The sequence below is a fragment of the Balaenoptera physalus genome (genome assembly GCF_965194825.1).
Source record: "Balaenoptera physalus genome assembly, chromosome: 1".
Taxonomy (NCBI): Eukaryota; Metazoa; Chordata; class Mammalia; order Artiodactyla; family Balaenopteridae; genus Balaenoptera; species Balaenoptera physalus.
In genome coordinates, this window is record NC_138882.1 from 34,509,878 (window position 1) to 34,527,389 (window position 17,512).

The 17,512-nt window shown below is 41.0% G+C and overlaps 1 pseudogene across 1 annotated transcript; it reads right to left on the minus strand.

The window, feature by feature from the left end:
• Positions 1-3,061: 3,061 nt before the first annotated feature.
• Positions 3,062-9,228, minus strand: LOC309638599 (transmembrane protein 135 pseudogene; annotated as a pseudogene). Its single transcript has one exon. The product of its transcript is annotated as a transmembrane protein 135 pseudogene (transcript).
• Positions 9,229-17,512: the final 8,284 nt, after the last annotated feature.

The window sequence follows — 17,512 nt, forward strand, 5'->3', positions numbered from 1 at the left end:
GAAGATATAGCAATTATAAATATATATGCACCCAACATAGGAGCACCTCAGTACAAAAGGCAACTGCTAACAGCTATGAAAGAGGAAATTGACAGTAACACAATAATAGTGGGGGACTTTATCACCTCACTTACACCAATGGACAGATCATCCAAAATGAAAATAAATAAGGAAACAGAAGCTTTAAATGACACAATAGACCAAATAGATTTAATTGATATTTATAGGACATTCCATCCAAAAACAGCAGATTACACTTTCTTCTCAAGTGTGCACGGAATATTCTCCAGGATAGATCACATCTTGGGTCACAAATCAAGCCTCAGTAAATTTAAGAAAATTGAAATCATATCAAACATCTTTTCTGACCACAACGCTATGAGATTAGAAATGAATTACAGGGAAAAAAACGTAAAAAACACAAACACATGGAGGCTAAACAATACGTTATTAAATAACCAAGAGATCACTGAAGAAATCAAAGAGGAAATCAAAAAATACCTAGAGACAAATGACAATGAAAACACGACGATCCAAAACCTATGGGATGCAGCAAAAGCAGTTTTAAGAGGGAAGTTTATAGTTATACAAGTCTACCTAAAGAAACAAGAAAAATCTCAAGTAAACAATCTAACCTTACACCTAAAGGAACTAGAGAAAGAAGAACAAACAAAACCCAAAGTTAGCAGAAGGAAAGAAATCATTAAGATCAGAGCAGAAATAAATGAAATAAAAACAAAGAAAACAATAGCAAAGATCAATAAAACTAAAAGCTGGTTCTTTGAGAAGATAAACAAAATTGATAATCCATTAGCCAGGCTCATCAAGAAAAAGAGGGAGAGGACTCAAATCAATAAAATTAGAAATGAAAAAGGAGAAATTACAACAGACACCACAGAAATACAAAGCATCCTAAGAGACTACTACAAGCAACTCTATGCCAATAAAATGGACAAACTGGAAGAAATGGGCAAATTCTTAGAAAGGTATAACCTTCCAAGACTGAACCAGGAAGAAATAGAAAATATGAACAGACCAATCACAAGTAATGAAATTGAAACTGTGATTAAAAATCTTCCAACAAACAAAAGTCCAGGACCGGATGGCTTCACAGGTGAATTCTATCAAACTTTTAGAGAAGAGCTAACACCCATCCTTCTCAAACTCTTCCAAAAAATTGCAGAGGAAGGAACACTCCCAAACTCATTCTATGAGGCCACCATCACCCTGATACCAAAACCAGACAAAGATACTACAAAAAAAGAAAATTACAGACCAACATCACTGATGAATATAGATGCAAAAATCCTCAACAAAATACTAGCAAACAGAATCCAACACATTAAAAGGATCACACACCATGATCAAGTGGGATTTATCCCAGAGATGCAAGGATTCTTCAATATACGCAAATCAATCAATGTGATACACCATATTAACAAATTGAAGAATAAAAAGCATATGATCATCTCAATAGATGCAGAAAAAGCTTTTGACAAAATTCAACACCCATTTATGATAAAAACTCTCCAGAAAGTGGGCATAGAGGGAACCTACCTCAACATAATAAAGGCCATGTACGACAAACCCACAGCAAACATCATTCTCAGTGGTGAAAAACTGAAAGCATTTCCTCTAAGATCAGGAACAAGACAAGGATGTCCACTCTCACCACTATTATTCAACATAGTTTTGGAAGTCCTAGCCACGGCAATCAGAGAAGAAAAAGAAATAAAAGGAATACAAATTGGAAAAGAAGAAATAAAACTGTCACTGTTTGCAGATGACATGATACTATACATAGAGAATCCTAGAGATGCCACCAGAAAACTACTAGAGCTAATCAATGAATTTGGTAAAGTTGCAGGATACAAAATTAATGCACAGAAATCTTGCATTCCTATACACTAATGATGAAAAATCTGAAAGAGAAATTAAGGAAACACTCTCATTTACCACTGCAACAAAAAGAATAAAATACCTAGGAATAAACCTACCTAGGAAGACAAAAGACCTGTATGCAGAAAACTATAAGACACTGATGAAAGAAATTAAAGATGATACCAACAAATGGAGAGATATACCATGTTCTTGGATTGGAAGAATCAATATTGTGAAAATGACTATATTACCCAAAGCAATCTGCAGATTCAATGCAATCCCTATCAAATTACCAATGGCATTTTTTATGGAACTAGAACAAAAAATCTTAAAATTTGTATGGAGACACAAAAGACCCCGAGTAGCCAAAGCAGTCTTGAGGGAAAAAAACAGAGCTGGAGGAATCAGACTCCCTGACTTCAGACTATACTACAAAGCTACAGTAATCAAGACAGTATGGTACTGGCACAAAAACAGAAACATAGATCAATGGAACAAGACAGAAAGCCCAGAGGTAAACTCATGCACCTATGGTCAACTAATCTATGACAAAGGAGGCAAGGATATACAATGGAGAAAAGACAGTCTCTTCAATAAGTGGTGCTGGGAAAACTGGACAGCTACATGTAAAAGAATGAAATTAGAACACTCCCTAATACCATACACAAAAATAAACTCAAAATGGATTAGAGACCTAAATCTAAGACCGGACACTCTAAACCTCTTAGAGGAAAACATAGGAAGAACATTCTTTTACATAAATCACAGCAAGATTTTTTTTTTTTTTTTGGAGGTTTAAAAGTAACTTCATTTGTTTTTGAATATTCAAGTGTAATGCTTCTGTAAAAGATTAAAACATACGTTTCAGCTTTATCAGATATGTCAATTTCCATTTGCTCCTAACCTGCCACTAATACATAGGTTCACTGGGCTGCCAAAGAACCCAACTGATCATGGAGAGAGATGAAGGTATCAGTGGAAAAAGAGCACGGATACCACGGCATTTATCCAAACAGCATGAGACCCGTCTTTGCATCCCTGAAGTAAGAATGGCCACTTTCTCCAATTAATTTGCTCTGTACTAAATAAAGCAGCATTGTCTGTGAAGAGTTACTCCATACCCATAACATTTCACTACTATAGTTACCAATTCAGAAGTTAAAAAAAAAAAAAAAGACCAAATCCATGTACCCGTGATCCTTTGTATCCTAAAATGTAGAAATATTCTTAGTTTTAACCAAGAATTATATTGGAATGAAGTAAAACATCTTTTAAAGTAATTTTAAGTATACTCTTATTTGTTACTATATTTCTACATAGATTATTTAATATTGCTTGTGGACATAATTTAATCAATAATAATATATCATAATGTCAACCATTACAGTGATCCAGAATGAGATTCTGGCTATAGAGGGAGCTTAATTATTAGCAACACTTTCCTAAAAAGCTTCTGTATTTCTGATTGGTAAGAAAAACAAAAAAAAGAGCGTTGTCTCTCATTGAAATAACACTGACGTTCAAACTCGGGCCCCCTTCTTTGTGTTCAACATAAAACTCTCCAGGACAAAATAATGAAACATTAAGTCACATTAATAAGTTACAGTCATCTTCAAGAAAACTCGATGGGCAACTCTGGTGTTACAATTGTGTATCTTGGATCCAACTTAGGGATGAAGTCCTGCAAGTGTTTAGATGCACCAGTACCAAAAACGTCAAGGACTTTTCGGTTCATGATGGCAAATCTGCCCTTGGTGAGCCTTAAAAGGAACTTCCAGTAAGATGGTTGCAAGGTATGAACTTCCATGACAGCTGCCTGGAAGCAAATTGCCGTAGAGATGGAATAGATGATAGTGTCTGCATGGGGAAAATAGGGAACCTTTCCTGCTTCAATGCCTTTGGAATACATTGTCTCTACCAATTTGGAAGCTAAATACATGGAAATTGTTGTGCTTTTATAAAACATCATTGATATTCCCGCCAAAAATCCAGCTATAATGGCATGCAGTTCATCATCCAGATTTCTGACCCAGCGCAGGATGCAACTAGTACCCTTGTATATACTAACAAAAGAGCCCAGAAAAGCTCCAAGCTGGAAGTTTTCTTTATTGTAGAAGAGAGAAAGTAGCCGGGATGGCTGTGTAAACAGATGCCTAAATGCAGAGGGAATCCGGAGGCAGCACTGGATCAAGTATCCCACGCTAAACATTCTGATAAAACCTTTAATGCAATAAGAGATGCAATTATCCTCATAGTGTTTGCAACATCTATGCCTTGGTCCATGCTTACATACTGAATCCACAAGCTTCCTGACTAGAGCAATTATATTCGTTCCTCTTGGTTTTTCCTCATGTTTCTCAGTCTTTTGTTCCACTTTTGCATATGCTGCCTCTGGTGAGCAAGAATGTGTGGGAATTTCTTCCTTCCCAACAATGAACCTAAGTGCAGAGAATGTAAATTCTTTCAAACCATCTTTGCACCTGAAAAAGAACATGTACATGGCAGCTGTGATGCAGAATAAAAGGACTTCTCCATTTCTTAACGTTGTGATGGCTCCTCTTGCTACACCCATTCTAAATAGTGTTTCTGTGGCCAAGTTGGTCATGTAAATTGTGAGCAGCCCTCTCCTGCTTTTTCTCTCAATTAGAATGGCCACATAAGAAGCTGGCAAAGCGGCACCAAAGCCAGGACTCCATGAGTAGAATTTTCCAAGTATCTTCCTTAAAATGCAAAAGAAAGCCATAAACAAGCCTCCATTAGCAGTCAGAAATGAAGCAGATTGTAGGATCTCAGGGAGCAGTCTGTGTAAATAATAATCTAATTTTCGTTTCCGGAGAATTGCTGCAATCAAGTACTGGGGGGCATAGATCTTCAGGGACTCCTCCAGGGCGCCCCTGGTGATCTGCACCCCGCAGGACGGGTGCCAAGTGTGGCCGATCTCGTAGCAGTTATGAGGGAAGACTTGCTGAGGGCCGCCATGACGAGGAGCCGCGCGCAGGGGCCGGGAGGGGGTGAGCCGAAGCTCCACAGCAAGATTTTTTTGATCCACCTCCTAGAGTAATGGAAATAAAAACAAAAGTAAACAAATGGGACCTAATGAAACTTAAAAGCTTTTGCACAGCAAAGGAAACCATAAACAAGACGAAAAGACAACTTTCAGAATGGGAGAAAATATTTGCAAACAAATCAACGGACAAAGTATTAATCTCCAAAATATGTAAACAGCTCATGTAGCTCAATATTAAAAAAGCAAACAACCCAATCCAAGAGGGCAGAGGACCTAAATAGACATTTCTCCAAAGAAGACATACAGATGGCCAAGAAGCACATGAAAAGCGCTCAACATCACTAATTATTAGAGAAATGCAAATCAAAACTATAATGAGGTATCACCTCACACCAGGTAGAATGGGCATCATCAGAAAATCTACAAACAACAAATGCTGGAGAGGGTGTGGAGAAAAGGGAACCCTCTTGCACTGTTGGTGGGAATGTAAACTGATACAGCCACTATGGAGAACAGTATGGAGGTTCCTTAAAAAACTAAAAGTAGAATTACCATATGATCCAGCAATCCCACTACTGGGCATATACCCAGAGAAAACCACAATTCAGAAAGACACATGCACCCCAATGTTCATTGCAGCACTATTTACAATAGCCAGGTCATGGAAGCAACCTAAATGCCCATCGACAGATGAATGGATAAAGAAGATGTGGTACATATATACAATGGAATATTACTCAGCCATAAAAAGGAATGAAATTGGGTCATTTGTTGAGACGTGGATGGATCTAGAGACCGTCATACAGAGTGAAGTAAGTCAGAAAGAGAAAAACAAATATCGTATATTAACGCATATACGTGGAACCTGGAAAAATGGTACAGATGAACCGGTTTGCAGGGCAGAAATTGAGACACAGATGTAGAGAACAAACGTATGGACACCAAGGGGAGAAAGCGGCGGGGGTTGGAGGTGGTGGTGTGCTGAATTGGGCGATTGGGATTGACATGTATACACTGATGCATATAAAGTTGATGACTAATAAGGACCTGCTGTATAAAAAATAAATAAAATTAAATTTAAAAATAAATAAATAAATAAAAATAAAAACAGAGCTAGAACTTGTTCTCTTAACTCCAGACACAATTTGAAATCACAGAACCCTAGCTTTTTAAAGATAGTAATCTACTATATATTCCTGGAAGTATGCTGAGCACTGTGTTATGAATTCAATAAGCACAGTTCCTGCCATCTATGATCTGGTTTATAGTTTAAGACTGATAGATGAACATAGACGGAAAGGGAGTTTTAGACTTAGATAATGGATATATGAACAGAATTTACATTCTATGGCTGGTGATAATAGATGTAAGCTTGATGCAGAGGGGAAAGCATGGTTTGGAGAAACAACCACCTGAGTTCAGACCCTATCTTTGCTGTTCGTTAGCTGTGTGATCTTGGATAAGCTACTCAGCTTCTCAAAACCTCGGATCCCTGACCATAAAATGGGGAGAGTGATATTCCTTTAACAAGGATGTTGTGAAGCTTAAATGAGATATTTGTAAAGTACTTAGTATAGTACCTGGGACTTAACAGATGTTCAGATAATGGTGACTAATGACAGATAGTGCAAGGTATGGGGAGTGCGTTGGGCCAGAAACACATGAACTGGAGAAGAAAATGATTTAACCTCCCTGGTGCTGGTCACGGTAACAGCAAAAATTCCTCATATTTGCATGTCTCCTTGTAATGTACAGACAGCCCTGAGAGACAAAGCAGTGTTGGTCCTATCTCCAGGCTGATGTACCTTCATATTTTTTCAGTTGAAATGCATTGTTCCAGGCATGTTTTAGATTACGGGGCTTTAGTGATGCAGAAGCAAATGCTAACGGAAAAGGCAGCAGCCCAGACTCTGACTTGAGTTCTCTGAGCTGCTATCTCTTTCAGGCCCCACTCATTCTTCTAGTTTGGGGAAGGCCTAGAATCCTCCAAATGTCCAGGATTCTGAGGGGGAGTAAAGAGGGCTGGAAAGAGGGTGCCATGTGCTGACTCAGGCCATGGCACTCCAGAGCACCACTGAGGCGTGGGGTGGTCACTAGCACCTGGTCACTCCAGGGTCACTTTCCTGATGGCCCTTCCAGGTTGGCACACACCCCTCACAGGCTCAGGGAGCCGCATTCCCCCAGGACAGCTGCTTCTGGACTGCTGCTCTGGGCTCTGTGCAGGCAGCCTCTGGCATTCAACCCAGTCGAAGCCGGAGTGTGAGGAACTAAAGACAGGACAAGGTGCTGCACGTCAATGACCGGAGGGAGGCGGAAACCACTCCCGGCTCCGCTGGTCTGCGTGGATGTCAGCTCAGCCTGCCAAAAGCCTGCGGGAGGGAGTGTAAGTACGGGGGTGTCCACACATGGGGAGTGGCCGGGTGTGGTGGGGAGCTTTCATGCATGGTGAACATGGAAGAGGCATGTATGTTTATGTGTACATGAGTATGTTTGTGGCATGGGTGTTTGAGTGCATGCTGTATGTTGTGAGAACGGTGGGTGGGTGTGAATGTGCATGTGAGCTATACACATCCAAGATGTAAATAGATGGCAAAGAGGCTGATGCCATAAGCCACAGACAAAAACTTTGTAGACGAATGCTTCTAACATGAACCTGTATATGTCATGTGTCTGTGTGGTTTGGGCATATATGTTTGGTCTAGTGCCCTGTGTGTTCAAATATGTGTACAAGTAGATGAGTGAGTGTTGTGTGCATTTGTGCATGAGGCTCTATATGTGAGTGTTGGGTGTGTTATGTGTGTATCTATGTAAGTCTGTGTGTGCTTCTGGCCAGGGCTGGGGACAGGATATTAGTGTGGGACAATGACAGATTCCTATTTTCCTGTAGGCCCAGGATTCTCTCTCCCATAGTCTGTTACAATTTATCCATCCTGAGTGAAATCCTAAAGGTTTGGATAAATCAGTTAAGGCTTTGACCCCCAACAATGTATCCACTTGCTGCTTACACCGGAGCCACCCAGAGACACCTCCCTGATAGATCCCACCACCAGGAGGAGCCTCTGACCCAAGGGCTGGACCAATACAGCCTTTCTTAGCCTCCCTTCATTCCGTCCCTCAATGAGCAGGGTCTGCAGCAGAACCCGAACAGTCCACACTGGCCACCCGCCGACACAGTGCTTTGTTGCAAATGTCCCAGTTTCCCACCCGGGACCTAGAGGGGCTGGTTGGAAGGCCCAGATAATTTCCTCACTACCTTGTCATCTCCGAAAGCTGCTCACTCTGATAGGCCCCCTCTGCTCTGGGGCTGACATTTCTCCCTGCTTTTGTCTAATGAGGTACAGGAGGCTGCTGAAACTGACAATAGAATTACCTGGGATGCTAGATCCTGTCAATCTCCATTAGGAGCCCAGGGAGAAAGCAGTCAAAGCACCAGGACACCTTGGTTCTGTTATTGTAACGGGGCTCACTGTGAGAGCAAACAAAACAACCTTTCCCCTAGACGCACACCCTGGGCTGATGAGTCAACCTGGCTCCCAGCCCAGGCTGCAACACCCACCTCACCGGCCATGCCAAGGAGCCAGAACCTGGGAGAGAATGCACCTCACTGCTGGGGGTACTCAGACGTCAGCTAGATCTCAGGCCTCAGATCTGCCTGAGGTTGACTCAACAACCTTTCCCCACTTTAATGACTTCGTGGAAAATCCAAAGCCTTTCTATAATTTCCTGGGTGACTTGTCTCCTCTTAAGCACCTCTGGTTTTGAGCTGCTGATGGATTATTTGATACCTGGACCATCTCTCTGATCCCTCCTCCATCCTTTTCCAGTTCCCATGTGTGATACTGTGATTTATAATGAGAAATATATATTTGATCTTTATTCCTGGCACAGAGCTCCTAAAACCCTTGGAATTTTCTAAGTGATAAGAGCCATAAAGGTGTCTTGATAGTCACAACAAATTCCTTTCAGTCACATCTGAGTTAATGTTAATGAGGTAAGTTTTGGAAAGCGCCTAAGGATGGGGGCTGGTTGCAGGGAGAACTAACCATGTGATTGGAGGGCTGGAACTTTCAGTCCCGTGCTCCTGACCTAGAGAGGGGAGTGGGGCTGGAGATTGAATCAGCTGTCAATGGCCAATAATTTAATCAGTCATGCCTATGTAATAAAGCCTCAATAAAAACCCAAAAGAATGGGCTTCAGAGAACTTTCAGGTTGGTAAACACATGGAGGTGCTAGGGCAGTGTGTGCCCGGGCAGGACATAGAAGCTCCATGTCCCTTCCCACACACTCATGTCTTCCATCTGGATGTTCATGTCTTCCATCTGGATGTTCATCTCTATCCTTTATCATATCCTTGTCTTCCATCTGGAAGACTCATGTCTTCCATCTGGATGTTCATCTCTATCCTTTATCATATCCTTTCATAATAAACTGATAAACAATATGTAAACTATTTCTCTGAGTTCTGTGAGCTGCTCTAGCAAATTACTTGAATTAAGGAGGGGGTGGTGGGAACCACTGATTTATAGCCAGTCAATCAGAAGCACAGGTAACTGGACTATTGATTGGCATCTGAGGGGGAGGGCAATCTTATGGGACTGAGCCCTTAAGATGTGGGATATGATGCTGGCTCCAGGTAGATAGTGTCAGAATTGAGTCAATTTCTTGGTAGCATTGAAAAAAAACACACATTTGAATCAGTGTCAGAATCAGACCACCATCTCAACCCACTGTGAAACTCAGTCTTTTTCCTCAACTGACATTTTTTTCAATTTATTTGTTTGTTTTTATTGGAGTAAAATTGCTTTACAAGGTTGTGTTAGTTTCTGCTGTACAAATGAAGTGAATTAGCTATACCTATATCCCCTCCCTCTTGGACCTCCCTCCCCCCCCCCATCCCACCCATCTAGGTCGTCACAGAGCACCAAGCTGAGCTCCCTGTGCTATACAGCAGGTTCCCACTAGCTATCTATTTTACACGTGGTAGTGTATTTATGTCAAACCTAATCTCTCCATTCATCCCACCCTCCCTGTCCCCCCTGTGTCCACATGTCCATTCTCTACATCTATGTCTCTATTCCTTCCCTATAAATAGGTTTATCTGTACCATTTTTTCTAGATTCCACATATATGTGCTAATATACAATATTTGTTTTTCTCTTTCTGGCTTACTTCACTCTGTATGACAGACTCTAGGTCCATCCACATCTCTACAAATGACCCAATTTGGTTCCTTTTTATGGCTGGGTAATATTCCATTGTATATATGTACCACATCTTCTTTATCCATTCATTTGTCATTGGACAATTAGGTTGTTTCCATGTCCTGGCTATTGTAAAGAGTGCTGCAGTGAACACTGGGGTACATGTGTCCTTTTGAATTATGGTTTTCTTAGGGTATACACTCAGCAGTGGGATTGCTGGGTCATATGGTAGTTCTATTTTTAGTTTTTTAAGGAACCTCCATACTGTTCTCCATAGTGGCTGTATCAATTTACATTCCCACCAACAGTGCAAAAGGGTTCCCTTTTCTCCACACCCTCTCTAGCATTTATTGTTTGTAGATTTTTTGATGATGGCCATTCTGACTGGTGTGAGGTGATACCTCATTGTAGTTTTGATTTGCATTTCTCTAACTATTAGTGATGCTGAGCATCTTTTCAAGGATGTCCACTCTTGCCACTCTTATTCAACATAGTTTTGGAAGTCCTCGCTATGGCAATAAGAGAAGAAAAAGAAATAAAAGAAATACAAATTGGAAAAGAAGAAGTAAAACTGTCACTGTTTGCAGATGACATGATACTATACATAGAAAATCCTAAAGATGCCACCAGAAAACTACTAGAACTAATCAATGAATTTGGTAAGGTTGCAGGATATGAAATTAATGCACAGAAATCTCTGGCATTCCTATACACTAATAACGAAAAATCAGAAAGAGAAATTAAGGAAAAAATCCCATTTACCATTGCAAAAAAAGAATAAAATACCTAGGAATAAACCTACCTAAGGAGGCAAAACAACTGTACTCAGAAAACTATAAGATACTGGTGAAAGAAATCATAGATGACATAAACAGATGGAGAAATATACCATGTTCTTAGATTGGAAGAATCAATATTGTGAAAATGACTATACTACCCAAAGCAATCTACAGATTCAATGCAATCCCTATCAATCAAACTACCAATGGCATTCTTCACAGAATTAGAACAAAAAATTTTACCATTTGTATGGAAACACAAAAGACCCCTAATAGCTAAAGCAATCCTGAGAAAGAAAAACGGAGCTGAAGGAATCAGGCTCCCCGACTTCAAACTATACTACAAAGCTACTTTGTAGCTGTTACTAGCTACAAAGCTAGTAATCAAGGCAGTATGGTACTGGCACAAAAACAGAAATACAGATCAATGGTACAGAATAGAAAGCCCAGAGATAAACCCATGCACATATGGTCACCTAATTTATGACAAAGGAGGCAAGAACATAGAGTGGAGAAAAGACAGCCTCTTCAATAAGTGGTGCTGGGAAAACTGGACAGCTACATATAAAAGAATGAAGTTAGAACACTACCTAACACCATACACAAAAATAAACTCCAAATGGATTAAAGGCCTAAATGTAAGACCAGACACTATAAAACTCTTAGAGGAAAACATAGGAAAAACACTCTGACATAAACCACAGCAAGATCTTTTTTGACCCACCTCCGAGAGTAATGAAAATAAAAACAAAAATAAACAAATGGGATCTAATTAAACTTAAAAGCTTTTGCATAGCAAAGGAAACCATAAACAAGATGAAAATAAACTTATAAAAAAAATTTTTTTTAATGGGAGAAAATATTTGCAGATGAAGCCATGGACAAAGGATTAATCTCCAAAATATACTAACAGCACATGGAGTTCAATATCAAAAAAACAAACAACCCAATTAAAAAATGGGTGGAAGACCTAAATAGACATTTCACCAAAGAAGACATACAGATGGCCAAGAGGCACATGAAAAGATTCTCTTAAATTGACTTAAAAAGACTTCTCAAAGTTTAGTCTTTTCAACAATGGTGCTGGAACAAGTGGACACACATATGCACAAAAATGAGTCTCAACCTATACCTCACACCTTATACAAAAAATTAACTCAAAATTAGTTAAAAATGGGGACTTCCCTGGTGGCACAGTGGTTGAGGATCCGCCTGCCAATGCAGGGGACACTGGTTCAAGCCCTGGTCCACGAAGATCCCACATGCCACGGAGCAACTAAGCCTGTGAGACACAACCACTGAGCGGTGCTCTAGAGCCCACGAGCCACAACTACTGAGCCCGCGTGCCACAACTACTGAAGCCCATGCACCTAGAGCCCGTGCTCTGCAACAAAGAGAAGTCACCTCAATGAGAAGCCCATATACTACAACGAAGAGTAGCTCCCACTCACCGCAACTAGAGAAAGCCTGCACGCATCAATGAAGACCCAACGCAGCCAAAAATAAAATAAGTAAACAAAATTTTTAAAAATTAGGTAAAAATGGATCATAAGGACCATTTTACATATGGGTCATATGTAAAACAAAAAACTATAAAACTTCTAGAAGAAAGCATAGGAGAAAGTCTTTGTGACTTTGATTAGGCAAGGAGTTTTTAGATATATAATACCAAAAGCATGATTCATAAAAGAAAAAAATGTATCCATGTTCAAAATTGAATTTTATATATATAGATATAATGTGTTCTGATAGCTTTACCTTTCTCTGCACCTTTATATTTGGTTCCAGGTCATAACTGATACCATGTACTTGTGAGAGAGGCCATGGAAAAGACACCTGGGTTGATCAGCTAACCAAGAGATCTCTGCTCCTATTGAGGCCTGACCCACAGGCTTGCAAAGGAGCAGAGGGGTGAAAAGGGTAGGGTACATGATGTGTTGCACTTTATTAACCCAAGACAGAAGAATGTGGAAAGGGTGGTGAAGTCTCATTGGAACTGACTGGGATTTACCACAGGGAAGGCCAAGACTTGGGGCCAAAGGCCCACCCAAGCGATTAGCCAGTGACCCTCTAATGGGACCTGTGCAGTTGGAAGAAGGAAGGGTATTCTTTGTTCTTCACTGTCCCTGTAAGAAAAGGGCAGTTTCCTGCACTTGGGAACCTGGAGCAAGTGCTCCATTTCAAATAATTCACTCACCTGCGACTGAGGTACTCTTGCGACTGGGTGTCCATGTGCTCTAATTCTGGTTTTGGATATGTTCTGTAAAGATTTTGACAATGAAAATGTGTTTTTCTTTGTTAAAAAAGTTTATCAGTGTACTAGAAGTAGTATATCTGTAGGTACAGGTCCATCTCTGCCCACAGGTAGGGGTGTTTTTCTTCATTTAACAGATTGACACTGGGGTCTGTTGCCCAGAGCCTCCCAACCCTTAACCATTTCTAGATGAAGGCAGAAAAATCCACAATTAGTCACTCCTCTAAAGACACTTCAGCTGAGGTAATAAGCCATTTGGAATGTTCCCACTCCAAAAATAAGTGGTAAATATTTTAATTTAGCAGATAGACTCTTAAAGGGAAAAGCAGCATTTGACTCACCTTTGATTTCTCCCCATTAGATTTGGCCAGAAAATAGATAATATGCATTGATTGGTTTCCAAGCCCAGTTCAGTAGAGTGGGAGCACTGGTTCCTTTCCTTATCCCACTTGATCTTATCTTTTTATGGAATTAAATGAGAAGCTATGGCCTGAGTGACCCTTGTGGTCTAAAACAGTTTGCACATGCACTACTTAAAAGGGCTGTCACATAGCTACAGATTCCATTGGCCACCAAAGACTGGAACCCACACACATGTCCCAAAGGAAAGGAATTTCTGGAATGCTGCTGCTTCTCTGGTGGTGCCTTCCCAGGCTGATGCTTCACATTTTGGAACTCTGTTCCCTGCACAGTAGATAGATCAGGGCTGCAGTCTCTCCCAACCTTAGCCCTTGGTGCTAACTGTCCTGCAGTGAAGTGCCTGTGGGGTTGTCCTATCCCATAAGTCACTCAGGTGCTGAGAGTAACCACCATTGAGATGACCCAAGCTGAGAAAAGAGTCCCCGCACCACTCAGTGACACCTTTCTTCTTTCCCCTAGACCGGAATATTGATTAGGGAGTGCCTTGACATGACATTCTTGTGCTGTCCTTGAGATTAATTTGGCAGCAGGAAGGAGCAGACTATGTAACCAGATGTAAGAATTAATTTTTATGTTGAGGGAAAAAATTTAAAAAGAAAGAAAGCATCATATAAAGATTTTTTTTTAAAAGAAACATTAATTTTGCTTTAAACTATTTTTTTTTTAAACTTTTTATTTTTTTTTTTAATTTTTATTTATTTATTTATTTTTAATTTATGGCTATGTTGGGTCTTCGTTTCTGTGCGAGGGCTTTCACTAGTTGTGGCAAGTGGGGGCCAGTCTTCATCGCTGTGCGCGGGCCTCTCACTATCGCGGCCTCTCTTGTTGCGGAGCACAGGCTCCAGACACGCAGGCTCAGTAATTGTGGCTCACGGGCCCAGCCGCTCCGCGGCATGTGGGATCCTCCCAGACCAGGGCTCAAACCCGTGTTCCCTGCATTAGCAGGCAGATTCTCAACCACTGCACCACCAGGGAAGCCCCTAAACTTCTTTTGACGGGGCTTCTGTTTTCACAGCGGCACTTGGCCTCCACAAGGCAGTAGGACCAGCCCCAAGGGCTAGAGTTCTATTCTCTTTTTGTAACCTTGGAATCTTTTGTTGCTCAAAATACAATTAAAATTGGCAGAGACTTGTTTGTTGGGAAAAAAAGAAAAAATGATAAATTAGATATTATCAAAATTAAAACTTTTGTTCTGCAAATTACACTGTTAGTAGAATACAAGCCGCAGATGGGAAGAAAATATTTACAAATCGCTTTTTTTTGTTGTTTTTTTAATAAATTTATTTATTGATTTATTTTGGCTGTGTTGGGTCTTCGTTGCTGCACACGGGCTTTCTCTAGTTGCAGTGAGCGGGGGCTACTCTTCGTTGCAGTGCACAGGCTTCTCATTGTCATGGCTTCTCTTGTGGAGCACAGGCTCTAGGTGCGCAGACCTCAGTAGTTGTGGCACGTGGGCTCAGTAGTTGTGGCTTGCAGGCTCTAGAGCTCAGGCTCAGTAGTTGTGGCACACGGGCTTAGTTGCTCCGTGGCATGTGGGATCTTCCCGGCCCAGGGCTCGAACCCATGTCCCTTGCATTGGCAGGCGGATTCTTAACGGCTGAACCACCAGGGAATCCCGCAAATCACATTTTTGACAAAGGACTTGTATTCAGAATATATAGAGAACCCTCAAAACTCAACAGTAAAGAAGCAAACACCAAATAAAAAATGGGCATAAGATTACAACAGGCATTTCTCCAAAGAAGGTACAGGGATGGCAAATAAGCATATGAAAAGATGTTCAATATCATTAGTCATTAGGGAAATGTTAAATTAAAACCACAATGAGATACCACTACAAACCTGTTAGAATGGCTAGAAAAATTTTTTTATACCTGACAATATTACCCAGTGCTGATGAGTTTGTAGAGCAACAGGAACTCTCATACATTGCCAGTGATACAGCCACTTTGGAAAACAGCTTGGCAGTTTCATATAAAGTTAAACGTACACCTACCATATGACCCTACAATCCCACTTTTCTTGGCTTAAGAGAAATGGAAACATGGTCACACAAAAATCTGTGCATGAATGTTTACAGCAGCTTTATTCAAAATCACCAAAAACTGGAACAACCCAAGTGTTCCTTAACAGGCAAATGAATAAACAAACTGTGGTACCTCCATGGAGTGGAATATGACTTGGCTACTGGTTGACATACAATGTGGATCAGTCTTAAATGCATTTTGTTATGTGTAAGATGTCAGATCCAAAAGGCTACATATTATATGATTCCATTTATATGACATTCTGGAAAAGATATAACTTTAGGGACAAAAAACAGATCAGTGGTTGCCAGGGGTTAGTGCTGGGGAGAGGGATTGACCATGAAGGGACAGGACAAGGGAATTTTTGGAGTGATGGAGTTGTTCTATATCATGTCTGAGGTAGTGGATCCACAACTCTGTGCATTTGTCGAGACCTACTGCACTGTACAGCACAAAAAGTGAATGTCACTGTATGCAAATTTTTAAAAAATAACCAGAATGTTGGGGGAACTCAAAATGGAATACACTAAGAAATAAACCAGATTGTGTATAAATGAACCATATACCTACTCTGAAGGGGATGGGAAAGAAAAGAACTAAACTAAGTAACTTTAGAAAACAGTTTTGACTGGATACGATAAGAGAACAGACCAAAAGGACTGTATACAGGTATTGTACGCTAGTCAGGAAATCTGCTTCTCACAGGGCTATGCATTAGCATTTGTGCAGCTACCTCATGTGTGCGTGTACTGGAGTTTAACAAACTAAATTCAGCCACTGCTGGTTATCCGCAGTAGTTAGGGTCTGCAAGTCACTGTGGACACTGAATTAGCAAATCCTGAACTATTGCTCCCGGGGAAATACAAGGTTAGCTTCCTGTGAGCCACTGGTCACAACATCTTCGTCAATCAATCAACACGTAACTTTGTTTTATGTGTGTTTTTTTATTAAAGACATCTTATTAATATATATCGCTGATTCACTAACAATGAGCTCGTGGTCAACAGCACTAAAACTCACTCCTGAAGGAAGCTCAGCTAACACCCGTGTTTTCCCCGTAAGGCGCATCACAGCTTCCTCTGCTCAGCAACACCACACGGCCCTTCTGCACTGTGCTTGGGGACCATTTTAAACAGCAAAATGACCAACAAAAAGCACAAAGATGAGGAACATGTGGCACTAAATAGACCATGAAAAGGGCACTTGTTTACAGTAGGAGAGCTGAAGCAAGTAGGCAGAGGGTCGCCTCATTTGACCTCAGCTGAGAACACATGCCTCTGGCAACTCAAATTTTTCACCACTCTGCACAGGTCTGTGAACGACCAACAAAGCGCCCTGAGTTTTGATTTGGGGGTGACGAATTAATTTTAGTGACTAAGAGAATTTGCAAATACAGAATCCACAGTAACAGGGATCAACTGTATATTGTAGATAATGAGAGCCAGATGAGGGGAACAGAGTATAAACCCAACAGTCTCCCTGAGGTCAGTTATGCCCCCAGAGTGCACTAGACTTTCTGGAGTGAAATTCAGAGAGTTCAGGCTGGAAGGGCCCTCAGAGACCAAGTATCCACCACGCCTTCTACAGAAGCGAGAGCTGAGGTCTGGGGAAGGGAAGGGACTTGTCCAGGTCACTGTTAGCTCTGTTCTGTCTCCATTTCCCGTAATGACACTCGGATGCCTCACTACCCATCTCCGGGATCTGAGGCCCTGAGAGGTTTGTAGGAGTTGGCGTGGACGGGAATAGAATGCTTGAAATCTAGGCCTCAGTTTACCCAGACTGATCATGCTCTTATACCACCAATCTGCCAGAAAGAACTTAAATAGGTAGAGCCTCGGGCTCAGCCTCAGACCTCCCTCCCTTCCTTTCTATCAGTGCTCACTCCTTAGGTGATCTCATCCATTCTCATTACTCTAAGTACCATCTATATGCAAATCTATACC